Source organism: Thermobia domestica, chromosome 9 (genome assembly GCF_964235325.1).
Source record: "Thermobia domestica chromosome 9, izTheDome1.hap1.1, whole genome shotgun sequence".
Classification (NCBI taxonomy): Eukaryota; Metazoa; Arthropoda; class Insecta; order Zygentoma; family Lepismatidae; genus Thermobia; species Thermobia domestica.
This window is the reverse complement of record NC_137462.1, coordinates 51273009-51286775: the sequence shown is the minus strand read 5'-3', so window position 1 is coordinate 51286775 and position 13767 is coordinate 51273009. Positions and strand designations below refer to the sequence as shown.

The 13767-nt window shown below is 34.1% G+C and overlaps 1 long non-coding RNA gene across 2 annotated transcripts in view; it reads right to left on the bottom strand.

The window, feature by feature from the left end:
* Positions 1-12460: 12460 nt before the first annotated feature.
* The window catches only part of LOC145693995 (uncharacterized), a 44679-nt gene continuing 43372 nt past the window's right edge, over positions 12461-13767 (bottom strand). Inside the window, exon 4 of one of the 2 annotated variants that reach the window (XR_014132883.1) lies at positions 12461-12733. This is a non-coding gene — a long non-coding RNA (uncharacterized LOC145693995). The remainder of the gene's footprint in view (positions 12734-13767) is intronic. The other variant, XR_014132882.1, reaches the window with a different exon arrangement.

Genomic DNA, 13767 nt, shown 5'->3' with positions numbered 1-13767 from the left:
TTTCCCCTCATAATCACCTATAAAAAAACCTGGATCATAGTTGTATATTGAAAGTGTAAAGAACGCTTTTCCCACTATTCAACATGGTTCGAAAAATCGCTGTGGTCGATTGATTTCAGTTATTGCAATGGAGATTTAGGAGGTGTAACTCCCTTAGTTTACATACAGATAGAAATGAAAAGTACTTTTAAAATCTTACACAATAAAACCTTCAGCATTGTTTATGATTTACTTATGAAAGAAAATTTCACTGTTTAGAATCATTAGTCTGTACTATGAAACTTTCAGTCGGTCTGCTGAAAGAGTAGAAGAAGACTTAGTATTTGTGTAAAAGATTTACACTGAAATTGGAAGAATCATCATATCTATTTGAGAAAGGGAAAATAATCATTTTCGCTAATTTCTTCTTGTGTGCTCATAACTTGTTTTAATTTTTTGAATCTGTATGCCCATATTGAAACTGCCTTGATGTGAAGGAAAAGTGTGTGATCTTAAACTCACACACTGAAGAATAATTTCCTAGCTTAGTCTCATGCGTTATTATCTTTAGTGCCGTATACGGTATTCTTATTAATATATTCCGTATTTACTCAAGTTTCACGAAGTAGGATCTTTTGTTTCTTATTTAAAAGATATATTTCAGTAAACAAGATAGTAGTCTTACGTGAGATCATTCAACACTAAGGCAGCAGTACACATTTCCCTAATATATCTTTTTGGTAGGTTTGATTCTACATTCATATTAAAGAATAATTAAATCAGGAAGTTCCTTCTATCAACATCGCCATATGGTCACGGAAGCTACAAATACGAAGCCTTAATACCAAAATAAATCTCTAATAGCAAGCTATGTAATAAGTCTTTACTCACTCAAGAGTATTGCAACACGGTGTTGGCAATAGCATATTTTTCTCTGTCTTCCTTTTGCTCATCCCTGGTAGATCGGAATGAAAAAATATACATTAACATTTTGTTGAAAGGCAGTTTCATTCAACATTTGAATTCTGACACTCCATCAGCACATGCTGCAGCATTTTGCAGAGAAGTTGCTATGTCATAAAGTTCTTCGTGCTTCACTGCTTCGAGGACGGAGTAGTAATAGTTGGAATGAGTACAGCCTTACAGATTCGACTAATCCAGACCAATTACTCATTTCCCGGGAGAGATATCTGTAGTATCTGGGAACAAATGTCATGTCTACACTCTTCCACAGTAGTCTCCACGTTTAATTCTTGTATAAGTGTACTTACTGGTAGAATGGTCACCATATTTGAGTTTTATATAGTAAAATTACGTCACATAATGTGCATTCCTCACCCTTGTTGTGGTCTCGTTAACTTCTTGCTGATTTGTTCCTTTCAGAGTTCGCCATATCCATGTCAATTAAAATACTTTTTCCTGAGCACAAGACAAAAAATTCTTATTGGTAGAAGCATTAACCTTTCACACTGAGCATGGTTTCTCTCCTGTAATTAATTACAAAACAAAACGCTGCCTTAAGGGATTCTCAGAATTAACACAGATTTGGTTCTTAGGCAAACTAAGATCCTTTCCCAAATATGCAATATATTTTACTCCTGCACTCAATAATACTGAATTTCTTTACCTTAATAAAGCTGTCTGTTTCATTCCGTGAATATTTTGCATTTTTGAAGATTAGCCTATGCCGTAATTCACTGGCAATTACCTAGCTTGAAAAAACTGTCGCAGTAGCATTTAATACAGCTTTATTTGCCTACAGAGATTGCACCCTGTTCGATGTCATTTACTTTTTTTTTTTAGATATATTCAATGTATTTGTTTAAAATAACGGGTAGGAGTAATTATACTACACATATTTGGAGATCTTGAAGCATAAAAATTTCGCTCAAGACGAACTAATTGACACAAGAAATATCCTCAAACAATATATAAGTAAGAGTGGTGTGCATCTTTAAAACTTTTTTCTGTTGTTTGTAAATCAAATGATGTACAGGAACGGATTTTTCTGCTGATACCGAAAATGACCTTCAAAGTTGTGTATTACAGAATTTATTCTCTCAAATTACGAAATGTAGAAAGTAAACAATCACACCTTTTAATAACATAGATGTCAGCAAATCAAGCTAAAACGTGTTTTAGTTCACAACACTACTATCCATTCGCCGCTTCCAATACATATTCGGTGACGATGAAAGAGATGCACGAAAATATTAATTTTCTGTTGGAAAAGGTGCAATGCAAACAAATGAGTCATCTGCGTGCTGGATTTCGAATTCATTGGAATATTGTTCGACCAACAAGCAGAGTACACAAAATTCCCATGTTTTTTTGTGTGAATGGGATTCGAGAGCAAGAACTGAACTTTGAGTTCGGAAGTAGTGGTCAGCGAGACGTACTTTTATAGCTAAAAAAAAAATAATATTGTGTCAATTCCACGGGTTCCCGACCGAAAACTCTGTTCCCACTGTTACACATAAAGCTAGGTTTATTGAAACAATTTGGGACAGCTTAAAGTAGAGACAGTAAATGCTTTCAGTACCTTGTTGTCAAATTTCTGTCAATCACGCATGATAAAATCAAAGTTGGCATTTTTACGTCCTCACAAATAAGGAAATTGATTGCGCACCATAAATACGAGAACACTATGAGTGAGGCAGAACTGCAAGCATGGACTTTATTTAGAAATGTACTACAAATCTTTTGGGGGAACACGAAAGCTGAGCATACATCTTAGTTGTCCACGAAATATTGGAATTTTATAAACTGCTTGGCTGAACACGAGTGCGGAAGTTCACTTTCTTCATGCTCATCTAAATTACTCTTCGGACGATCTTGGTGATTTTACAAAAGAGCAGGGTGAGCGCTTCCATCGCAACATTAATTTGAAGGAGGAGAGGTACCAGGAAAGCAGGATTGTTCATGTGATTGTCGACTGTCGTTGAATGTTAAAAAGAGACTGTAATACGGAGTACACAGAAGAAAATTCAAAAAGTGGAAGTTTCAAGTGAAAGCCAGTGGTAAAAGTTAGGTATGTATGCTTTGAAAAGTATACTTATGCCCTTTTATAATCATTCCGTCCATTCGGGATGCTATTGAACATTTTAGAAACGTTACCGTATATCAAAAGCATTTAAAACCACACTTTTTTGAACCTTCACATTTTTGTGACTAGTGAAAAATTTTTGAACGTCATTATAGGAATCTGCGCACGAACTCCAGTGAGATACACCTCCTCACTTCCAAAAAGCCAAATCTTGGATATTAGGGATAATTGTCGAAACTTACACTCACAATTTCAAAGAGTCACATGTGTTGATATTGCATTTCAATAAATCTTCAGTATGTTACTAATAACTATATTTAATACATCTAACAAGTCATACAGAAACTTTATTTCATCTGGCGTTCCCGACACATTTAGTAATTATATGAAGAGTTACAACTTTTGGGGTCATACCAAATCTCTCAAAATGTACTACATTTCGCGGTCTGTCAATAGAAATCCTCAATGTGAAGCTGACTATACTCTGCGGGATAAATGTGACAAGATAATAAACTTGTTAATATCACTTTCAAGTCATTTATGTAAGTGGAAGGCGCAATGAAGTTTTCTAGTAAATGTCAGGCCATGTGATCCACTACAGAAAATATCTTTAACCCCGAAAGGAAGCCTCAAGGCTTTTTTTTGCCAATTTGAGCATCTTCATGCTATATGTTTGTTTTGGAAAACGATTGTGAGAGATCTCCGCATTATGAAAATTAAAATAGCTATATGATTAGGGCCTTTGTAGCCATGTGCCAAGGTTCATAACGAGATCGAGGAAAAGCTACACTGTGAGATTCGTGGTTTCTAATCTTTAAGAGCGAGTTACAAGGTAAACTGTTGTGCCCAAAGTTGCAATCGCTGTCTCACACTGTTTGCAGGTGCCACAAACAATCCTTTGTCGCATTTTCGAGCTACTGTAACACCCAGGTTTATGGTCGAATCATATGATATGTATATTTTAATATAAACACTAGAAGGAGGACAAAACAGTGTAAAATGTAACAAAAAACTTATATTTCCCTTACTCCGAAACAAACAACATTAGTTTACTTTGAAACACTTCGAATGATGCTGTTTTCAAGAGTAATTGGTGTATCATGTCTTTTACTATCATTAAGAAATAAAGTTCAACTTCTGGTGATGAAACTTAGTCACTATCAAGATAATTTGAATAATATATTGTTTCTCTTTATGTCCGCACAAGCGATAATCTGTAACGCTGATCAGCATAACACTATAAACTAGTGACTAGTAATTTACATCTCTGTTACGATATCTCATTCAATAAGTATCTCTATCTTAATACTTTATCTTAACCCAATCAAACAGGTGTGAATATTGGAAAGACTGGAATGTTTCCACAATGTTCCGAATGGAGAATGTTTTCTAATAAATTATCATAGAATTATTTTAGGAGTGTGTTTTTGTGCTTGGAACTTCGTTCCGAGAAGCGCTTCCTTTTCTTTTTGCAGTCTGGTACAATTGTTTTCTTCTGAAAACGTTTACCTTTCGAATTTTCTTGCTTTTCTCCTCTCGCCTTCTTGGACTTCATAACACTTTCTCCTTGTGTGCTCGTTTGTAACTCCCTTTTTACTCTTTCTATTATTCGATTTAGTTATCTCACTTGACTTGGTAGTTTCATTGCAATCTATTGATGTCCATGGCTTCTCACGTTTCTCTTTCGAACTTGTAATGAACATAATTCTGTATACCAGGAGACAAACCTCCTCTTATGTGTGCTTGTAATTCGTAGGCGAACTATTTTTCCACTCTGGCACCATGGCTTGTTTGAACCAAAGACACATAACATCGTATTGAAATTAGTGCAGTTTGGTAGTAGATCGAGTAGCAAATCTAATAATTCAGAAAGAGGAATTGTGCAGGAACAGTTACGAAATAAAATGCATTAGAGTCAACGAAATATAACGCCTTCTGTTAACAATTATTTTACTCTTCTTTTTGTTATATATTACGTAAAGATACGCTGTTGTGAAACAGACTTCCATTTTTCCTTGGTTTCTACTAGACCTTAGACCATTTAAAAAATATGCTTGCCGTAAATATATCCGCAGGCAGTTCTGAACAAACGAAAAACGCATTCCTACGGTAAATCTCGTCCGACACTGGTAAATATAGACCACTTGCACCCACTTTCGCCCGTGGCCCTATTTGGGTCCCATATATAATTTCCCATTTTCTTCTCATCTTTTTTCTTGACTTTTCACACAGTAATCGACTTAGCATTTTGTGTCTTCGTTTGTCGCCAGTTTGGCTGATAAAAAAATGGAACTATATTTTAGTTGATATGTCGAAATTCCATCTCGGATTCATAAGTGCTCAATTGGGGTTCAAATAGGCCCAGCTTCATGGCACGATTCCCACATTAGGCTTTGTGGGACTGAAGCGTGGGTAATGTGGATGTGCTACTGGTATGCGTGTAATTTATTTTAAATTTTGAAACTTTAATGAAATGTCTCAATGTCACATATCATCTTAGCTTCAATTTGCTTTATGTAATCAAGAAAAGAAAGAATTGGTACTTTCTTCAATTTCGAACTGTAACGCTATTCTCAAGGCCAAAAAGGGCCAAATTGGTATTTTATTTTGATATGTAAGTAATTAACAAAATAATTGTTATTATGATATATCGACTCCAGATTATCTAACAGTGTATAATAAAAGTTTTGAAGTTGCAATAATTGTCAGAACTCTTTGTATATAACCAAAACCCAGAAATTCCATTTTCTTTCAACAGAGCCTCATTCCGGGAGAAATTATCTTCGCTTGATCTGACGTCCTTTTTAAAAGGAACAATATAATTAGATTATTTGGAATAGGTATTCAACAATAACAAACACACAATTAAGTAATTTCATATTAAAAGTGCCAGTAGTGTAATTCTTGGATTTTCGCTCTTATGATTTTTAAAATAAAGTTAGGTAAGTAAATGGTTTGGGTTGAGTGCCTCACAGAGAATTTTTTTTCTTTACCTTCAACATAACATTAAGAGGCAAAATTGCATCTAGCAACCGCATTTCTTTTCTGTTCCAATGCGGTTACTTGATTTCGAGTAGATATATGAAATTAAGAAACAATTCAGTGACTCTTTATATATTAACATTAATTAAAATTGTAATTTCCCGATTTTCGGGTTTAGTATTAAAATAGCCTTAAGGGTCGAATTTAAGTAGGTATCCATCCTTACTTATATTGTATGCATATAATTAGCAGATCTTGGATAGTTACCCAAATTACAAACATTTCACTAACCACCTCAGTAGTACAACCATTTGGCCTGCTTCCGTCCACAACGCACAATTTGGCAAACGTGGTATGGAACTGCGGGTATTTGAAAATACATTGGCCAGTTATGGGTCCCAGATAGAATGCCGACATATCAACGAAAATGTAGTACATGTTTTTCCCTTTAAAAAAGTACAAGTAGCGATAAATCTAGAAACCAAATTTCATGTCGATGTTTTCTGTGTAAGTCGAAAAATAGTGAAAAGAAAATGGACATCCCATGTGCACCCACATGTATCAGTATGGCATCTCCATATCCTGTACAGTGTCTAGATAGATCTATATGGGTCCAGAATTGTAACTATGAAGTTTAATATGTTTAAAATACATAATATCGTAATAATTTATATTATTAAGCTTCTGTAAAACCAAGGTGTTAAAACCTTGAAATAAGTTTATCTGCATTTCTTTACTTCAAAAGTAAATTTCCCTGATTTTACGTCTACAATATCTGTACACAGTTTCATTTGCTTCGGCCCACTTCTTGCTGGCATTCGGGTGGCAAATTTCAGAATTTTGAGCGGAATCTATTGTCTCCGAAACGTTTTTCAATACAAATTTAAAAAAATCACTTATTTGCTTATCTTTTGCTTCTTTTCCTAACTGGACTCTCACTGCAATTCTGCTATTCTTTAGATATTATTGAATTACACTTATTAGACAATTTGATATTTCGTGATCAAATCATTCGATGATTCTGTGTGACTTACCTAAGAAAATAAGAAACACGTACTTCCTTATCTTACGTCTACAATATCTCTACACAATTTCATTTCGTTCGTTCCATTCCGTGTTCTCTTTCAGGCGTCAACTTTCGGAAATTTGGTTGGGACTCTTGCCTCCTAAACATAAAAATTCTATATATCCGGAGATATCACTCTGTAGAACCTGGACTTATATCTGAATTACTCTCTAGTCATTTAAACCTTTTGAGTGAGAGAGAAAGGAGAGAGTAAGTAGAAATATCTAGACAAGACCAGAAAAGGAATCGAAAAAGTCAGAAATGTTTGACCATCTATGTTTAGTGCCCTCTTTCATTTGCATAACTAAAAATGGCAACAAATATTGTAAATTTAAAGGTCTGTTTCTCTGTGTATCAAATTGGTTTGGTAAAGATAATAAAGTAAAATATATGGAACTGTATATTTCGGGTTTTATAATCATATAACATGAACGGATTACCCAATTCTGTGAAATGTAGTGGGTGCAACAATAGTAAACGTCTTTAAATATAACCGGTAATATTATATAGATAGATAGATAGATACATATATATATATGTGTACGTATTTTCTGTTCGTTCGTGGATTTCAAACATTTTCCTAGATATTCTCTTTTTGCACTCATTCATTCTACCAACAACAGTTCTTATCTAAAGAAGCAACTCTTCGGCGTACTCGGTGCTTATGAAATAGTTGTCCTTTGTTATATTTCTTAATCTATTTAACCATGGATTGACAAGTCAGTTTACGAGGTCCTTTTTGTTGCATCGTTTGTAACTTTCTTGCTGACCAACATACATTTTTCCTTTTAATTGATATGGTATTTCAAGATCGTACACCCACCTGGTCGCCCACAATCAATAAATTTTATGTAGTTTTACGTCTTGCAAATTCAGAGCGGATAATTTCCCAAAGTTCACAGAATTATGCTATTTTTCTCTGTTTTCAGTCTCCGTTGGTGAGTGTGAGTGTCGTCAAGTTGACAAAAGCTAAGGAGACACTTGAAACTACTAGAGACTTGGATGCTCGAAATATTGGTCGTCCATTTTCACTTGACCGGCATTCCTTCAAGATTTCTTTATCCTGGTGACTTTTGCACTACGGTCAAAATAATGAATAACTTATATTCCAATTTCTTCAGTATCATTTATGTTGATCACTATTGAGTTCTGGTCCTTTACCTTCTTAACATAGATTCAGGTTTTTCGTCCACATAATTTGTTTTGTTATTTTTGGAGTCAGAAAACCTTTGAAAGCATCTGATTATTTCTGAATGTTCAATGCCACTGGTATCGAACCATTATATTCCTGGACGATATTTGATGGCAGTGTTTGGTGTCGTGGTCCTCCTCTCTTCTTGATTTTCTTCCACTTGGAACATTTTTAGCCTGTATTCCATGCCTCAGCGACATGTTTGAAATTCGTCTACGCAATTGGGGAGGTTTATCATCAGAAGAAAGGTCCACGTCACGTTTACTAGAGGTAACGGTATTATGGTCTCTTGACCCTTCCCCATACAATTTACTTTCGTAATTGTAATAAATATCTTATAATTCAAACTCAGCTGTCGCGCTATTGGTTTGCTCTAACATTTGGTAAATATTTTCTTCAGAAGTCGTAGACGAGACATTGAAACTAAATAATAATACTTTCCCGATGTTATTGTGATATCAAATTCATTGTGTTCTGTATATGGGAGTAGTAATATACAATGAGAATTTGAGATTCAAAGACAAATATTTCCTAGCAAATATCATACATAAGGTGCACTTTTTCTTAAATACGATTTATTTCTTTAAAACATATGCGTATTTTAACATCCGAGAAGCAAGACATCCAAATTGTGATAAAATAAAAGACGACAAACGTGCTGGCATAATCTGATAATTTTTAAAACAACACTGAACAGAGCAATACATATTATTTTTTTGAGTTTCTCATTACAATGTATTTAGTTTATCATCATTATGAATCACCAAATAAATAGGTTTTATTTATCCTTCTTCGCCATATGAGAGCAATGTAAATCGCACGGACCCAAGCTATACTCAATATGTTTTCGTTCTAAAATGAATGTATAATTTCTAAATAAAGTTGCGCACATCAAAGAAATCGTTATGAATAAATTCAAAACATTTTAAAAAGACATGTTCTGAGTCATGGACAAGAATATGAAAGAAACGGGTAAATTATGAACGCAATGAAGACTGGGGTACGAACAAACCATAGGTGCGAATCGTAAAAGTATTGTGGATGCGTAAGGTTTACTAAATTACTATATATTTGCTGAAAAACTGTGACAATATATAATAGACCTTAAAGATTAAAATTATCAGGAGTGGGTTGCAACTTGTCCCAGTAAACATTGAACTCTTATGCACTCAGATTTCGAAAGTACGCTCCACAGTACCATTTTAATATAATTGAATTTGTCACAATATTTTTATTTTATTTGTCATTCTTCAGAATTGTCACGATTTTTTGTGTTTTCGAAAGAGGGAAAGTAAAATCAGCGTATACTAACATATATGTTTAATAATTCTTATAATGTTGAAAGAAAACATTATAAGTAATTAAGTTATACTTTTGATAAAGTGGATAGTTTCAAATATCTAGGATCAATATTAACAGAGGAAAATCATATCTCGAAGAAATTAAATGTCGACTAAAGGCAAGGAATTCGAGTTACGCTGAGGGTGAGTTACTGTTGGTGGATGTAATTGAGGGTGAGGGTGAGGGTGAGGGTGAATGTGTATGATTGTGGGTGTGGGTGAGGAAACATTATTAATGAAGACAAAATTTACATTCTGACTTTTGGTTTATCCTCTTGTATATAGGAATTAAAGAGGAACATTTTATATTATATATTAATATATTATAAAATTATTACTTGATAAGATTAATTAAAGAGACTGATGACATAAGTTTATGCTTTTGTGTCAGTTCATTCATGCTTTACTTCTTTTTAGAAAATGAAAGTTGAAAAAAAAAAAGAGCCGTTTGAGCTAAGCAATTTCACGGTTATGAGGTATATCTTGGTTGAAGAGCGTGACGTTTAAGTTTCCGTTGTGGCTGTTGTTTGCTTGATGGTTCAATTGCTGAGCGATATTGATTAGACCTGAATGGAACGGAATTGAATGGAAACGATATGAACTGTATTGGGTATACTTCTATTACTTCGAAGTTAAGTGCTTACCTCTCCGAGGCAACACGTTGGATTGCGAGATATTCGTAACACCTGTTTTTGCGAGTATATTAGACTTAGTTTTTTTCATCAATTTTTTCCCACTCGTAAGTTTAATTCGTATCGTTGTTTTGAGTATCATATGTGGAGTTTACGTTCCTGATTTCTGTAATATTAACATGGATTAAAGGGAGAAAAAATTGCAAAGAGTTTCCACTTATGTAAGGATATTTGAATAAAACTATATAGACAGGAAAAAGAGAGAGATATTAAAAAAAAACTTTAGGGACCTTACAAGTACAGTGCAGTTCCCGAGCGCATTAGTGCCAGGAGATGGATTGCCTGTTGATGGCTGGATTCTATACGGATGTCCATAGTATCTTCAAATACCATGTGGATTACTTCTAAGCCCAGCTGGAAAACATCGTGAAGTTAAAATACAAGGTTACGTTAAATGCATGGTTCTGTCGGTCACAACTGTAAGTTGGGCTAGCATCTTAGAAAGTCTGAATTTAAGTGCAACTTTATATAACAGGCAATGAATACTTATTTTGTATTATTCTTTTTGCAAAGGTCTCGTCGTTATAAGCAGTTTTGTGAATTCGACTATAGTTCCGTATTGTTTAAAGAGTATTCCCGAGTGATTTGGTGATCAGTTGGCCAATTTGGCAAATACATGTGGTCATTAGATTGACCTTCTGTGATATATCGAAAAGGATTTTCTACCTGGTTCTCCCAAGCGTACTAATTCTTCTTAGAAGATTTCTGTGACTGTAATATATTATACGGAAGATTATTAATTCCAAATTGAAGCACCTATACTTGAGGATTGTAAAAGGAACGACCAGTTTTATACTTTTGGTAGGTTACTCATTAACATATATGGAATAAATTGTATTTTATAAAAAAATCTATTAAAATAGCAAGTTGTTCATTAATATATATCATGCATTTAAATTTTGCTAGATTGTAATATATATATTATTTTCAAGTATTCACATATATAAAATTATCCAATCATATGCAGCCTTTTCTTTCTCATAAAACAAAACTCAGTAAATTCATTTTATTTAGTAACAAGAAATATCAAGAGTTATATCTATTTAAGACACTTTCTGGTTTGTTTAGCTTTACAAAATCAGTATTGTATTACTTTAATGACTTTCAGTCGATTAACCTTTCTAATGTAGTGAGTTTGCGGGACAATTTTACTTGTCCCGAATTCACTTCCACACAACGATACCTCTACTACTATTCATTAGGAAGAGAACGATGCAGTTTAAAGGGAGGCAGATACCAGGCACGACTGTGGACAGTGTTAAAATAGATTAGTACAACAGTAGTTCCTACATTCAACTAGGTCCTTCTTCTTTTAAATTCTTAAGAAAAAAGATAATTTGTAGTCTTGCCTGTTAACAAAAGTAGTAGTACGAAATACGCTTAATTATAATTCGAGTAGTCTATATAATATAAATGTAATCTTTGGTCCATTATATAGTTTTATGGGGTTTAACCGACTATGCCTTGTTCGATTTGGTCGTTCAACGGATACGTTCCAAGCTGTTTTGTTGGTTTTGCGAGTATTGATTCTTTATTTTAATGATATGTTATTTCCTCACGAAGAATCTTGAATTACAGCAGGCTTTAGGAACGTCACAAGGCGAGTGAGTGTAGAAGAGAGTAGTTGAATAAAGGCGTGTGTGAATAAGTGTGAGATATCAATATTATTTGGGGGGATTCAATAAACGACATTTTATGCTCCGTCACATTTAAGTTTTAGCATCTAGTTTTCAATTGAATCGTTGAGTTCGGAAATCGTGTTATCTCCATGAAAGCTAATTTGAGAGGCGGGAAAACAAAACGAAATTAGTCAATATCCATCTCACATATTATACTGTTTTCATTTTTGGCGCGAGGCTTTAGATCATTATCGTTTCCTTATTATCTATTAAAGGACATTTTACTTTTATACAGTGTTTCTGTTCCAATTAGATATTTACGAGATCTCTACAATATACACCATTAATTATTTGCAAACTTGTAGGTCTTTATTCTCCTCGTAAGAAGTAAAGTAATTTATGTTATTTGGAGTGGCAATGCTAAAAAACTGGCAGAAGAAATTTCATGTAAATGAGGGAATACATAAGTAATTCTGCTTGAGAATTTTAAGTTACAACAATTTCAATAGCTAACATTAATCTCTATGTAAGAAAGGAATGATATTGTTTGTTGCTATGATCATTTTATTGTGTTTGTTGACATTATAATTTTATTGTATCCTTAAGTGCTATAACTATACATTTTCAAAAAATTAGATTGACTGAAGAAATTTGGATATTAATTCAGAAACGTATTTTTTCCAGACGGTTTGCAACATTGTTATAAGAGTGTAAAAATAGGAGCAGTGTGTTCATAACTAAACCTTCGCATCCACTCCCATGATCGTGATTTGGTTGTACGTGTATTAGTAGTAGTCGTCGTCGTCCGCTAGATATCCTGAAATTAAATGTAAAATATACATATAATATTTTTTTTTACATTGGACACAATTTTATATTATTACATTAGTTGTGTGTAAATTATTTTTGAATGTGAGTTTAGGTTGAAGGACCAGTATTTAAGTTTTCTAGAAACCAATCAGAATTTCCCATTATATCACCTATAATATACTAATGTAATATCGTAAAAATTGAAGTTTTACAGTATCTCATATACAGATTTGCAAAAGGTGAATGTATTTTCGTTTGAAATAGAACATTCGAGGGTAAAACACTATGGTTCTCACACATTATGTTTAGAGATATTCCTCATGTCGCATAAGTAGTTTCATTTATTTCATATTATTTACAATCACTACATAAATATATACTAGTAACTAAAAACGTTCTGTCGCTTTCTGTGCAGGTCTGTTTTCAATTGGACAATGACCGTGGGTTGAATGCGAAAGGAGACAAAGCGAAGGTCAGCTGTTGGTGTGGGTATATCCAACATACTCCCTGGTTGTGACAATTCAGTTATAGCATGAACTTGCGTAAGGACAGAGTAAACATGGGAGTTCAACAGAACGTCTTAAGGGCGCGTATGCTGTATGAGTTCAAACTGGGGTATAACGCCCCTTGAGAAGATTTGCCAAACCTTTGATGAGGGTGTTCTGACAACATGGACAGTTCATCAGCGGTGGTTTAACTACTTTAGGTACTGTGACGAACTACTCGAAGACGCACCACGTTCCAAAGATCAACACTTGTAGAAAATTAAGTTCTTCAGACAGTAATTGAGGTCAGACATGTGAGAAACTGAGACTAAAATTCAATGTCACTGAAAAAAAACATTGATGGGTCCCACATGATTCTTTTCCGCGCCAAAAAGCATTGAGAGCAGACATATGTGTTTCTTTGCTGTCTCCTCTGAGGAAGTAGTCTTATTCTGGACAGAGTGTTGACATGTGGTGAAACATTGGTCCTGCACAAAGCTCCAAGACGCCGTCATTGTCCGTTAGCTTTTCATGTACTGGTTACGAAACAGCGGAA